The following is an 11,875-nucleotide window of genomic DNA, read 5'->3' on the forward strand; positions in this document are numbered from 1 at the left end:
CTCTATCTCTCATCTCATAATTGATTAGAGTACCGCTAGAGTACATGATTCTTACACTGACTGAATGTATGGTAGTAGGAGATAAAAAAAAAATTAAAAAAACTGTTTCACTCCTACTCACATGCACACCATCATTCCTTTCATCCAACCAGCCACACTCGAGCACACCACCATCACATGCATACACACAATTTGAAATATCAGTTTCCACCATAAGGTTAAAGAATCATTTTGAGTTTGACAAAAACACATAATTTAAGTACATGTTATGCAGATGCGGTTATGTAATTTTGGTTTTAGTTTGTCAGTACTCTAATGTGTGATCTGAGTTGATCAATGAAACTGTTCGGTTAACACCCATTTCCACGACCAACAAAACAATACAATAAAACCTAGCATTCCAGAATGACTACAAAATATCTCATGTTGTGGACAATATATTTTCCTTTCCAAGTCAACAACATATAAATATAGAATGTTCTAGGCAAACCCTCAAGTAGGGCCCTATGATTGCCGCGATCCGGAATACGTGGACTGAATCATGGAATCTAGTCATAAAAGCGGAATTCACAGTTTTACGTGGAATGTCGAGGAAATTGTAAAATTTTAAATGAATTAATAAAAAGTAGGTCATTATACTTAAATCAAATCTTGATATAGACTAATATCTGTAAATATTAAACCGCAAAAGTAGATTTAAATATGAACCCTGCATGTTCTGCCTGTCTCTGTGAATGAATGGTGCAGACATGCGGTTTCATTTACTACAAACTCACTGAAACACGTCTGACGCTCGCAGTGATTTCAGCATCTGCCATCTCACTAAATGAGGACAGAAACACAGGAACGTCTCCAAAACTGCTCTGAGAGTCACTTCATGAGCATTTTACTGTTTGAACTAGCGTCATATATCACATAGGTTTTCACAGCAACCCGTCAAAATAAAAGTTTGGACTCTTTTTCAGTAGAATGTACATAGCCTACTACTACTTCTACTAAAATAAAACAATTTCTTTAAATGTTTAAAATCACACAACAATTATTCTTGAGATTTTAATTTTAAAAGTAAATCCCCTTTGTTTGCCAAAAAAGAAAGTTTGCTTAATTTTCAATAATTAAAAGATAAATTAAATTAATGTTTTAGACCTTCAATTGATAACCACAAAAAAATTTAAATACACAACACAGAATTTCTGGGGGGGGGGGGGGGGGGGGGTCATAAAGATACTTTAAGAAAATAAAAATAAAATAATAAATTAGGTTGTTTTATGCATTCACATAATTAGACATGCTAAAACAGAATTTAGTAACAAAAAAATATGACCCTAAACATGTAATTTCTGTTAAACTTTTAATAAATTGATGTGAAAATGTCAAATGTTAAGTTTCTTGATTTTTATTAATTATAGTTGCTTTTTGATGAATACAATTTAATTTATCCATTTAACCAAAAGGAGTCGTGAAATGGAAAAAAATAAAACAAATTTCATAGGGCCCTACTCAAGGTCGCTGATTTCGGTCAAAAAGCTTAGGTCTACATCAAATGATCACAGGTAGTAGAAATCATAGCACATAATTTTAATATTTTCTAGGCCTGGTTGAAAAATCGATTGAATGAATTAATTCGAATTTTTTGTTACAGGCGATTTAAAAAATAAATAAATCGAGTTTTTGTGTAATGGCGCATTTTTGGCTCCCCAGAGCTTCCGTAGCGTTAGTTTCACATGGCAGTATGGCAAGCGACAACAACAACATCATAGCACACACGAAACAGCAAGACAAAAGGTGAGAGTTAGAAGTTTGTTCCCAAGAAAGGAATAAAATCATCTGTTGTTTGGAACTGGTATGGGTTTGCTGCGACAGACGTGGAGCAAGAGACCCCACGCTGCTTAAAGCCCATCGCAGTCAAAAGCAGATCGTTAATGCGCATCTTGTCAGTAAAGCCGGTTTTCTAATCAGCGGTTAATTCCATCAGGTGCGTGATTTCACATCGAGCAGCTGTTACTACAAGGAGCCATTGTTAACTGAGAAGATGCACAAATCCACGTTCATTTTCAGCGTTTATTTGCACATCTTCTCAGTTAACAAACGGCTCTGTGTAGTAACAGCTGTTCTATGTGAAATCACGCACCTGAGGGAATTTACCGCTGATTAGAGAACCAGCTTTACTGATGAGATGCGCATTAATGATCCGCTGATCGTTATCGGAGCAGCCCTACTTTTGATTAAATAAAACCAAAATTTGCTTTAAGTTGTCTGCTGTTTGTACTTATTGCTTTCCTTAAGTAGGAGCGGAAATCTGAAAAAATTGGAAATCGAAAAAAAAAAAAAAATTTAGATTTTATTTTTAGGCCATATCGCCCAGCCCTTATATTTTCTAATTATTTGTTATTTGATATATTTAGGTTGAGTAACATTTTTGAGAGACTGGTATGCATATTTTGTAGAACAAAATGTTTAAACATTTAAATGATTTCAAATGTTAATATTAGCGCTGTCAATTCAGCATGTACATTCATAGTACAATTATATAATAATGATCACAACCTATATGCATATTCATTAATATTTCTAAATATTGAGCAATTAATGTTAATATAAAATTCTATACGGCACTCATGATGGAATCTACAGAAAGGAAAAAAAAATCAAATGTTAATAATCAGCATAACAAAGGGTTTAGTTCCTGAATGAATACAACTCTTTGAACTAATTGGTTGAGTAAGTGTGATTTATAAAGACCCAATAGTATAGAAAGCTACTTGGTTCTTATTCCTGTTTAGAATGAACTGGTTGAATAGATAACTCATTTATTAACACAATAACTTGCTTCCACCTTCTGACGATAATACTTTCATACTTCAAGTTTAATTTTGTAATTAATTTTAAATTTCTCCAAACAAAATGTTATGTTTAAAACATGAATAACATTACATTATGTAATTGTAATTGGTGTGTTAATGCATTTACTACCTTCTAGGCAGCATTACATGGTAAATAATACATTGAAAGGTTAATAAAATATCGGATTGATATCGGAATCGGCAAATAGCCAAAAGCTGCAGCATCGGTATCAGAAGTGAAAAAGTGGTATCGGGACATCCCTACTGCTCACAACACCCTATTTTCGGTAAAAATGGAAAAGACAATACTTTTCTCTCTAAAAAAAAAAAAACAGGATTCCCTAAATTATCGTCATTGATATTGTTATCACAATAAACATCAGAAATTATAGTAATACATATTTAAGCCCATATTGCCCATCCCTAGTGTTGGCGTACAGCTGACCTGAAGCCTCCACAGTCAAACTAACCCTAAATGGTGATACGGATCATATAGCTTGTCTCTGCTCTCTGTGCCCTACTGTGGCGGTGGGCAGGAATGTAGGGGTGTTAGTGAAAACAAAAGCACCAGCAGTAGTAATGATGACTTGGCTTACAGAAACACAGAACCCTGTGCGTAGGTACAATAGTGGTCTCACTCACAGAAACATACAGAGAGGAGAGTAAGGAGGATTTAGACTGTCAGCACTCTGGGGGGCCAATGTCGCATTCCTCTCATCACTGCCACTACAATGATCAACCCTCTACATTGCAAGTAAATCCCTCGCATATGTGACTAAATCTTTACTCTGGGCGACTTGATGTCTTATATTAGCAAATGGCTAATAAATTCTCAGATTTTACTACACTGTAAAAAATCCAACTTACATTTTGTTTTGCAAACTCAGTTTTTAAAGTTAATTCAACAATTTAACATTAAAAAAAGTTGAGATAACACAGAAATGTAAGTTGAATAGGAATTTAGATCAATTTGTTACACCAAATTAATATTTCAAGTTAGAACAACTAACAACTTTAAGTTGGTTATTAGTATTGCCAACAAAGGCTGATGAGCATGCGCAGTTCGAATGCTTTTTTAAACAACGCCATTTTATTTTCTCCTGTTTCATTTTCGAGTCACCTTAAGCGGCTTTTTTCTGCCTGACAGTTTAAATTAATCTCTCCGGTAGGTGCTGTTCTTTATATAATATTTACCATAAGAGTTGAAATGTGTTTGTTCAAAATGTGTGCTTTTGTACGCCGTTTTAGGCCGGTGACACACTGGCTGCGTGGCATCTCTGCTGCGTGCCAGAAGCGTGGTGGCTGCTTCGCGTTTTCTGTGTCTTTAGAGTTGCTTCAGGCGGCGCCCTGTTAACATTGGTCCGTCAGTGTTATCACTCCGGTAAGCGGTGGTTCTTTGTGTATCAATTTAAGCCATGATTTAAATGAAATTTGTTCACATAATGCACATCTTTACAACGGTGTAGGTGGCAGCAAGTTAGTCATTTCAGTTTTCATGCTTTGTCTTCGAGTTGCCTGAGAAGAGTCAGACGAACGCGAGTTACCTGCTCTGGCAGGTAATGTTCTATGCAGGCTATGAGAATAATTAACAGTAAGGTCAGAATGTATTTGTTTACAATATGTGCTTCTGTACAGCTGATTAGGTGGCTCCAAACTGGTCAGTTCAACCTCTCCTGCTTCGTCTTCGAGAAGTCTTTTAGTCATTCGGTGGCTTTTTTTTTCAGACAGTATCATGACTTAGGTAAGCACTGTTTTATATCATATTAAGTAAAGGGATTTAATTATTGTTAAGGATATAGAGTTTTCTTTATTTGTTTATAATATGTTCATTTTGTACAGTTGTGTGGGTGCTTTTGAGTTTTGAATAAGGTTAAGTTATAAGTGTATTAATCATTTTTTTTAAACAAATGTAACCGTATAAGATAAGCTTGTGTGTTTTCGTCTCAAAGATGTATTTTCTTCTTTTAACTTCTTTTAAATTCATGTGCTTATGTTTGCTTGGCGTGCTATAAATTTGTATGTTCTAAAAATACAAATAACTTAAGAGCTATTTTAAAGCTTAAATTCATAGGGTTTTTTTTTTTTTTTTGATATTCGATTAACCAACTTGCTTTATAAAGTCGTAGTTTTTGCTATCTTTGGACCAAAATGTATTCTTGATGCTTTAAAAAATTCTAACTGACCCTCTGATGTCACATGGAATCTAAATCTAAAATATCTTAAACTGTGTTCTGAAGATAAATAGAGGTCTTACTGGTTTGGAACGACATGAGGGTGAGTTATTAATAACATAATTATGATTTTTGGGTGAACTATCCCTTTAAGTTGTTATTTTATATTGTTCTCCAGCAATTAATTAATGTATCCCTGGTGGTAAAAATTAAATAAAATCGTATGTTGTTGCCAATTAGGTTGATTAGGTTTTTTTATTAGGTTGATGCAGTGCAAGATATGCAGATTTGAACACCCTGCCCAGGAGGTCCTTTTGAAACATGACCAATTGTGCCACTACCAGGGAAGATACTGCCAACTACCCTGCCTCTACACAGATTGCATCTGCTCCTTTAAAACCATTGGTTGACGTCTCACCTTTTAAGATCACACAAGTGCTTATCTTCACGTGAGAGTCACTTAACATTGAATGGTGAATTGTGTGACTTTAAGGAAATTTGTAAAACGCCCTATTACTCCAAACATATAAGGAGCCATTTTTAAAAAATCATGAAACTTTAAGGTGCCCTTTTAGCCAGTGTGGTTTTTGAAACACATCTGATTTCATCATCCAGTGGTCAAAATCATTGCAGCTTTTCCATTACAGACTTTAAAGCAAATATCATTATTCAAAATGCAGAACCAAAAGACAGCGAGCCACAAACTGCTGTTATGCACACACTTTTATCACCATTGCAGTTAATTTTATATTGCTTGTGATAGATATGAAGGACAGATATGGAAGCCAATACATGTTTGACTGGACCCGTTGTTATTTTTGCACATTATTTTGGACTTGAATTTTGTGATAGTTAATTTAATTGGGAAAGCATCAAATAAAAACTGAGTAGAAGTTTTTAATTTTGCAACACAAATGTGACATAAGCTCTTAACTTGAAAAAAACTTTCTATTGTAATTAATTTTATTGCGTATGAAATGACTTGATTTGGTTTGTGATTTAGAAAAAATCATATTGTTGCTGTTCTACAAAAAAAAAAAAAAAATCATATTGATGAAATAAATAAAAAAATTGTGATTCTGTCCATTTAAAGATTTTTTTGAAGACCAATGTTGTACTGAGTAGCATTTACCAAAATAATTCACTCATATTGGATTGGCAGTTTTGTGCTGAACTTTAAACTGCTTGAGTAAAACCTAAAGTTCTGAAGCTGCAATGTAAAAACCAAAAAAAAAAAGTTGAGAGCTCAAAAACCTTTTTGAAGTTTTTTCAACTTTTTTTTTTTTTAAAGCAACTTCAAATATCAGGTTTTGTAAACAACTAATTGACCTTTAAGTTGAGTAAACTCAAAAATCTGTTGAAGCTGGTAGCCTCAATCATAAGTTGGGCAAACTTAAAATTTTAAGGCAACAAACTTCAGGTCCGTTAGTTGTGCATGTTTAATCAACATAATATATTAAGTTAAGTGAACTTTTAGTTAAACTTTCAATTTTGTGTTTAGCTGACTTACTCATAAGTTGGGCCAACTTAAAATTTTAAGTCAACTAAACACAAAATTGAAAATTTAACTAAAAGTTCACTTAACTTAATATATTATGTTGATTGGACATGCACAAAAGTTTGTACAACTAACGGACCTTTAAGGTGAGCAAACTCGAAAATCTGCTGAAGTTTGTTGCCTTAAAATTTTAAGTTGGCCCAACTTTTGATTTTTTACAGTGTAGCCAGTAGGGATGGGTACCAAGAACCGGTATTTTTTTGGACTGTTACGTAATTGGGTCAATATCAGAGTAACGATAAGCTTCAGGACAAACGATACTTGCATTGTTTTATCTCTGTATACTTCAATGTTAATGATGAATTAGAAGCTGCTGCTTGTCATTTCATTAGTTCATGTTAATTCAGAGTGCATAAACTGTTAACTAGCACAACTGTTGATTTTAATAATGAAATAGTAAATGTTGAAATTAAAAGGTACAATTTGTAAGATATTTGTAGTAAAATATCCAAAAACCACTAGGCTAGTGTTATATATTTTGTCCAGCTGATTACTAACAATATGTCTAATTTTTTCAACTACTTGTAAATCATGAGAAAATTCCCATTCTAAACAGTGACACGGGGCAGTGCAGTCGCCCGTCGATGACGTTAGTTACCCTTTGTTACCACCTTTACTGACGTAGAAACCACATGACAACAGTGTCGTGGACAAATTCGGAAATAGTTTCTAGCGTCCAGCAAACCACTAGCTTGCTTTAAGCAGTTCCTTATTTACTTCTTATTGCATGTTTTATGGTGGATTGTGTTACTTATCTATGGAACATAATTACTGTTTACCGTCTGCCACTGCTTCTGTCGACAAGGACAGCTCCCTTAAAAGTAAGCGTACGGGTCAACCAAGCGACCCAAGAAGAGTTTGGGGGAGAGGAGAGAAAGAGCGAGGATCAATATCGGTGTTGCATTTTATAGATGGAGAGAGACAAACTTCAACTAGAAAGAGATGCCGATCTCGGTTGGATAGAAGACAACAAATCCCATCATTCCACGCTCCTTCTTAGCATCATCAAACCACGGGATTGTTATTGTTTTGGTAGTGCGCCCTCTAGTGGCAGGTCCTACAACCTGTTCCTTTAACATTAACTAAAATAATAAATTCTTAGTTTGTTATCTATAGTTAACTAATGTTAACTAATGAACCTTACCTTCTTACCTTACTTAACTTTATATTATTTAATAAAATAATAAATGATCATTACAACACATTTTCGGTTTTCAGCCAAGTGTATCCAGAATTTTCAGTTTCCGTTGCGGCCCAGGATTTTCATTTCGGTGCACCCCTAGATGTAAGACTATGTTTAATTTAATATAAATTTAAATGTAACAGTAATTTACTTTCAAATCCCCCATTTGCTGAAAGGTCTGAACAACTGTTTAGACATCACATACAGACGGTACATTTCTACTCGACCAATCATGGAACGATCAGAAAGTTCAACAACATTCGGCTGCGCTAGTTGCTGTTCAAATGGAACAATGTTTTGTCCTGTTACCTGAAAAATTACTCAAAGTCCAGTACAGAGACTAAAAGCGCCTCGAAATCCCCATTCAGACGAGATGAGAGCGTGTTCAACTGAACGAGATCCTACTATCGGTTAACAGCAGCACGAGCCCTGGCTGCAGAACCAGCTGTAATCCACCTCAAGCTGCGTTAATGTCATCAAATTCCGTGTTTTTCTAGCCCTATCACTCCATTTATACAGCATGCAATAGCAGGCACTGCCATGTCCGATTTATTTCAATCATTAAACCCTCTAATCTGCCAAAGACGGCCGTCCAAAAATGTTGTTGTGCAGTACATTCGGTTTAGTAGCTACCTGTTCTCCCCTTTAGCAACAGTTTGACAGTACTGTAGTGATGCTTTTTGTCCCTAGTCTTGGATTCGGACAGCGGGCCATGCATCCCCCTCCACCGCCTATGACAAATCAAAATAACACAGCAGATGGCATGAAAGAAGCCCAAGATGCGCGCTATGTCACATTGCATTGCATTTAAAACGCCAGATGCCCTCCGCTCGCACACATATCCCTCTCATCAGTGAGTTGAACCGTAATGTTTGGGTGGAAAGCTCACATGATAGTCTGGGCAAGAGTGAATGTGCGCGGTGGACGCACAGACACACGCCGAAACAAAAGGCGAGCAGCATGGTCATTCACCCTCCGTCACACACGCGACCCGTGTGAGATAACTGAAACGTTAACGTTACATTACCTCACAATTCCGACAACCGTATAATGTGTAGTGGCCATTATTAATTTGCCATGACTAAAGCTTTATCTTTAAAGGAACAGCTCATTACAGATACGCAGACTTACCGTTGGCGTGGCTGTGTTTTCAAATCCAACGAATCTCAACGTTTCTCTCTCGGGCGAAGACAAAGCGGAATGGTTTCGTCCACCTCACATAGGTGTCTCTGTTTTCTTCCCGTTTTAAAGGCCAGATAGCACTCGATAGTTTTTACGTTAAATCCTCATCCTTGTGTGTTGGATTTTTTTATCAGCCCGAGCAGCGCGGGCGGGCGGTTGTGAAACATAAAGCGAATCCCTCGCGTAACGGTGAGCTTCAGGTAACGACGCAGAATCCAAACCGTTATTTCATCCCTCGACGAATATTTGAATTCCTCCGTAATTGTCACACAGCCTTGGTGTCCACGCGACCTCCGGCGTGTCGCTCTTGTCTTTCTGTAGTCCGAATGATAGACGAAAGAATGAATGATCGAAGGGGGGTTGCGTGGGCTCACATACAGCGCGAGCCTACACACGGAGGACAGCAGCGCGCGGGTGAGGGTTACGTCTGATTAGTATGTTGAACGCATTTCGCGCCCACGGATGCACAACAACGAGCGAATTCATTTCGCTTTTCTCGTTTTCTATTAAAGACAGTGTTCTTAAAGTCTATGTGTGCTTTAAATCGGCAGTAGTGCAAGTGTACATCAGAATAATTTAGACTACTTGCTTGTATGCCTGCGGATGGATAGGCCTATTTGTCTGCAATTAGACTGTAATTTAGGATGCTTCTGTAGTTAATAAAATAGTGTTATTAGTCAAATCTGTCGAGTTATACTGTTGGCCTATGCTAGCACTGGTTCACCGGTGGCAGCATCTACACAAACAAGGCAGGATCCAAAGAAAATGTACAACAGGCCCTGGGTAGACAATCTGCCCTCATAAACTTTATTCAAAAGCATTATCAACCTCTCCCCCTTGAAATGACATCTTTTCTCTGATGATGTGTATATTGGGCAGCACAATAGTCCCCTCCCTCCATCAACCTGTCAGTTACAATTAGCCAACCACAACGATCCAATCGATACTTAATGGACAAAGTCAAGTCCCTCCATACAGTTTTTCTGGTTGGAGAAGCTGCTTCACTCAGATAAACAATGAGTCACAATAAGGAATAAAAACGATCAAAATGCTTTTTCATGTCAACTTTAAAGTTCCTATAAAATCAATTCTGAGAATTGTTTCTGAATGCATTATACATTTTACAAATGTATTGCTGAAACACATTACAAAGACTCTGGATTATGTAGTAGCCTACTGAATTGTGGAGTTAGACCATTAAACAGTTTTTCACAAATTCTGGGTTCAGGATTTTTGGGGCAGGGCTAAAAAGAGGGTTAGATGACGTTCTGGAGCCCCCGAGCCATGTCCCCTCCCCTAACCTTATAACTAGAGCACATTCGCATCAGTTCACCTGTTCAATTGTGAGTTGCCAGTACCGTTAGTAACACACTAGGACAGCGGTTCTCAATTCCAGTCCTCGAATCCCCCAGCTCTGCATATTTTGCATGTCTCTCTTTGTTAACAAACCTTAATAAGATGACCAGGGGGCCTGCACCATTAACAAAGCTGAACAAATTCAGAGTTACAGGATTAGTTTCGAGTTGACAAAACCAAATCTCTCCAATCCGGCTTTGTTGGTACCACGATGCTGATCATAAAATTCTTTGTCAACTCAGGATTTGATCCTGAGTTTGTGGAGCATGTGCACATGGGTAACGTGTGACATCACTGGCGAACTGGCCATCATGAGCCTTGCAATACAAAGCAAGTTTGATTTACTTCTAGTGAGAGACCCAGCGAGATTCAAAATTTAACAACAACAACGAGAATGAAAGGTACGCCTTCTTTCTTTGCGGCATTATGCAAATCTTCCCACATACTGACGTAGATATATTGAGGCGTGTTAGAACGCGCCATTTCAGGGGCGTGGACTAGTCTCTTTTATAAAGAATATCTCTTTGGATTTGAGAATTTAGTCTTTGCAACTTCACAGATCTTCTTTATGCACCAAGAGCTTGTAACACTTCTAAGAGAAATAAAAATGTGAAATTGCATCATATGACCTCTTGAACAGGAAATTACTCCTCTTACTAATCCTTATAGTTAAAAATAATAGTTGTTTCAAGGTAAATTTGCTCTTGAGTGGGACTTGTAGATGGGGCTCTTCAAGGCTTCTGTACACGAAACATGAAAGATCAAGATACATGAAAGAAACAGGGACGCTTGTGTTACCCTTGAGGAGAGGTGACTGCGGTGATGGTGTCTTCGATCCATTTCAGGGTGGGAGGATCGGACTGGTTTGGGCCTCTGGACATGCCCCACATTGTCATAATCACAAACGCAGCACATAAACAATGTATCAGGCCATGCATGTGGTACATCCATCACTTGCCAGATCTGCATCTTAATGCACTATAGAAAAGCACGTACACATGCAAGCAGGTCTGTACTGGTTCTGGTGGAGATTTTTAAACATTAGTCTAGCATGTTCCTACATAAAAAAAATACCCTTGCCAATAGAACATATAATGGACATTGTCATTGACATTTACATAACAGCAGATAGGTATTCAAACATATCCTTTATGTATGCCAACTGACCATGCTCGTGCCCTTATCTTATTCTGTTGGGTCTCATGTCATTAACTTTCAAATTTACATATACTAGAGAACTTTTTAGCCGTTGCTCAATATCTGAGTTCATTGTTGCAAAGGTTTCTTCAAGAGAACAAGAATATTGCTCAGTCTGAACCAACACACTTCTATGCACACACTCTCATAATGGGCTTATAAAGACACACACAGCACAAGCATCTCAAGTTTACGCACACGTATTCTTTTGATACTGATATTCTTTTAATCAGATGAAAAATGATTTCTGATCATAGATTACAGATCAGGTTTCTTCCTGACTCAGGGGTTGAATTTCCTTTTTATGCAGTGAAAAATGTCTCTCTCTTTTACTGATGTCTGTTTGACTCTCTCTTTCTATCTAAACCTTCACCTCTCACACCTA

At 37.0% G+C, this 11,875-nt stretch overlaps 1 protein-coding gene across 2 annotated transcripts in view; it reads right to left on the reverse strand.

The window, feature by feature from the left end:
• LOC128004261 (spectrin beta chain, non-erythrocytic 1) overlaps positions 1-9,446 on the reverse strand; it is a 74,841-nt gene extending 65,395 nt beyond the window's left edge. Inside the window, exon 1 of one of the 2 annotated variants that reach the window (XM_052592586.1) lies at positions 8,887-9,446. The gene's annotated coding sequence lies outside the window, so the exon portion shown is untranslated. The remainder of the gene's footprint in view (positions 1-8,886) is intronic. The other variant, XM_052592589.1, reaches the window with a different exon arrangement.
• Positions 9,447-11,875: the final 2,429 nt, after the last annotated feature.

Source organism: Carassius gibelio, chromosome A5 (assembly GCF_023724105.1).
Source record: "Carassius gibelio isolate Cgi1373 ecotype wild population from Czech Republic chromosome A5, carGib1.2-hapl.c, whole genome shotgun sequence".
Taxonomy (NCBI): domain Eukaryota; kingdom Metazoa; phylum Chordata; class Actinopteri; order Cypriniformes; family Cyprinidae; genus Carassius; species Carassius gibelio.